The following is a 3,291-nucleotide window of genomic DNA, read 5'->3' on the forward strand; positions in this document are numbered from 1 at the left end:
TTAATTTAATGTAACATATTTAAATTTATCTTAGTACACAGTGAGAGATATGGGCCAGCACCATTTATTAGTGAGGCTATCTTTCTTTGAGTGAAGGTGTTTGATCCCTTTGTAAAAGATAAAGTAGCTGAATGTGCTTAGAGTTATTTCTGCATCTTTCATTCTGTTCCATTGATCTTTGAGTTTGGGTTTTTTTTTTTTTCTTTGCCAGTACCATGCTGTTTTTAACACTGTAGCTTTGTAGTATAACTTCAAATCAGGGGTCATGATACACCCAGCCTTGCCCTCTCAGTACCATGATGTTTTTAACACTGTAGCTTTGTAGTATAACTTTGAATCAGGGATTGTGGTTTGCCCAGCTTTGCCCTTGATGCCCAGAATTGTTTTTTTTTTAATTGGTTGGTTGGTTGATTTGTTTTTTTTTTTTTTTTGTGCCAGGAATCAAACTTACGACCTTGTGCTTGCTGGGCAGGCGCTGTACTGCTGAGCTAAATCCCTGGCCCCGGTTTTGTTATTCCAGGTCTCTTCTAGTTCCATATGAATTTTAGAATTACTTTCTCCAGCGGTAAGGAGTGCTATTGTTGATTGGAATTGCATTAAATCTGCATAACATTTTTAGGTATGGCCATTTTCTTTATATTGGTTCTGCTTCTCCAAGGATGGGATAACTTTTCAATTTTTTTTTTTTAATAATTTTTTTTAGTTCTCATTAACACAGTATTTATTGATATTATTTATACTGTAAATTAGGTTGAACATGAGTTTGGGGTAGCCTAAATTCACCATTTTCTTGTGTACAAAAGTACTTTCTCATTTACAAGTGGGTGGGTTTTTTTTGGCATCCATCAGATATTTGCCCAGATATTGACCTCTGTCAAATATTTAAAAATCCACTGAGTTTCTATTAAACAAAACTAAAAGTGAGTCCATGGAGAGTGATTTTATGATTAACAAACACATCTGATGTTAAGTGTCATTAAAGTGCTGCTTGATCATCTCTGTCAGTTTGTGCTAATTAAGACAGAGGGGGCTGGGATTTTATAAATCCTGAGTCTTATCTGAGCAGTCTGCATATATAAAAGTTTTAGCCTAGTGAAGGGGTATCCGTGAATGATCTCTGCATTCTTGTCTTTGCTGGTCAATAACAGCCATCTTTCCAACTGTCATCTTTTATGCTGCCATAGGTTTTAGGAGCTTGCAAGGATCTTTGAACAGGCTGTGCAAGTTTGCTGTGAGGCACTGGGATGCCCCCAGCAGAAGGGCACTAGGTCTGGGCAATCTGTTTTGCCCTGCAGTTGTCTCTGCAGGTCTCGTTAACATAGTGCTGTTGGTATAGCTGGGAGGTATGTTGGGACTGGTGAGGAGGTGGTTTGTGTGAGCTGTGTTGTTTCTTGGCTACCAGGAGACCGAGAGCCATGGCTACTAAATGCTTTCATTGGTTGCTGAAGAGCAAAGGAGATAGTGCAGCTGGGGTGTGGAATTTGCCTGGAGAAGGTATGACTGAAGCCTGAAGTTGCATACAAGGTATTCCTCCATTGAAAATTTGAGTCACTTCTGCTGCTTTTTACTGATTCAACCTGTGTATTAGATGTTTGGGACAGGTTTGGAAGACCACATCTTAATTTTTCTTCATTTTTAACATTGCTTGTCTGTAAATCTGTGGAATCACCTTGAAGTGAAAGGTGAGGTTGCTATAAGCAGCTAATCATAAGCCATGGGGACACTCTACTATATTCCATTCCCCAAGCTGGAGATCATGAGCAAGATCATGAATTTCTGGGTGACTGCCTAGGTGATGGTCAAGGTGAATTGCGTGGTGATGGTGAAAACCTGTTAACAGCAGGGCATACTACATGTTACATATTGTCATCTTTATTATCTAAACTTTGTTCATCAAGTTTCTGGTCACTAAATGTACCCTGTCTTATAGAATTGCAAGACAAATCAGAACTGTGCCAAGATGTGGTGGCTGCATATTGTTGTTGAAGACTTTCTTCTTGCATTCAGGCTAGAACCTGCACATCAGTTACATCATTTATCTTATAACTGGATCCAATTGAATCTTCATCTAATTCTGAAGCACTTAGCTCACTATCCATAGAGGATTAATAACTGAGTGGAGGGTTTCTATCTGACAAACTTTTAAAGTTACCTAATTTCCAGGAAGTATAAGCTGTTTGACTATAGGAGGTCACACTGGGGTTGAAGATGAAAAATTGAAGCCACTGCTATATGGGCTACTAGCATTTGGTCTGTAAGGACTTGTGTAACTCATAGAGTAGAAAGGACTATTGTACAAATTCTGCCTCTTGAGAGCTGACACAGTTTGTGGATAAGAGCTATTTTAGCACATTCAACATCAGGACTTGAGTAATCCGAAACTTGCCTGCACCAAACTAATGGACTAACCGATTTCTGCATTGGCGAAAGTTTTTTCTTTGGTGATGAACACAGCCAGCTCTCCTCCTCCTTCTCCACCCCCACCCCCACCAGAGAGGCCCTCCAGCTCATTGTGCTGCAGTGGCTCCACCTTGTCTAGCAGGTCACACTTTCCCACCACCAGCAAGGAGGTGGCATCACACAGTTCCTTGTTGCTCATGTGCCTTGGGCCCAACCCTGCCCTGCTGCTGGCCTTGGCACTGAGGCCTAAGGGGAAGCCAGGTGGGGATGCCACACCAGAGGATGGGGTGGACATGACCCATACCAGGCTGCCAGCCTGAGGGAGTCCTGCCCTGCACAGCCCCAAGCAGCTCCTCAGGTGCTCATTCTGCTTCTCCAGCTTCTTCACCCCTCCCACAGCTTCGCACCTCCTGGTCTGAGCTCATGTTGGAGTTAATGTCCTCTATCCCAGCTCCACCGCCCGCCACCAGCTGGGAATCACAGCAACAGGGAAAGAGCCAGACGAAAGAGGTGTCACCGCCACCACTGCTCGCTCCAACCAAGGTGCCCTCATAGAGCAGTGCCAGGCCCCACCACCAAGATCCCCTGAGCTCGGGTTCCAAAGCACCACTTGGAACAAGCCAAGCTACCACACCTGTGCCAGCTCCTGCCACCATCTTTCCTCCATCCCTCTGCCCCCCATGGTTTGGCCCCGTTGGTCTTCTTTTTTAAATTTTAAACAAAAAAATAAAACAAAATTTCAAAACAAGCTAATAGGCAGGTAACAGTGGTTAATACATTGAGTACTGTTATATTTAAATTAGTTACTCAGAGTACAAGATATTGGCATGTAATTGTCTAAACAATATTAGCACAAAACTCTTTTCAATGAACTAAGAGAAATTAGTAGTA

At 42.4% G+C, this 3,291-nt stretch overlaps 1 pseudogene; it reads right to left on the bottom strand.

Moving 5' to 3' along the window:
• Positions 1 to 1,138: 1,138 nt before the first annotated feature.
• Positions 1,139 to 3,056, bottom strand: LOC102024836 (annotated as a pseudogene).
• Between the last annotated feature and the right edge of the window lie 235 nt (positions 3,057 to 3,291).

This window comes from Chinchilla lanigera, unplaced genomic scaffold (genome assembly GCF_000276665.1).
Source record: "Chinchilla lanigera isolate Chin_1 unplaced genomic scaffold, ChiLan1.0 scaffold00031, whole genome shotgun sequence".
NCBI classification, from domain to species: domain Eukaryota; kingdom Metazoa; phylum Chordata; class Mammalia; order Rodentia; family Chinchillidae; genus Chinchilla; species Chinchilla lanigera.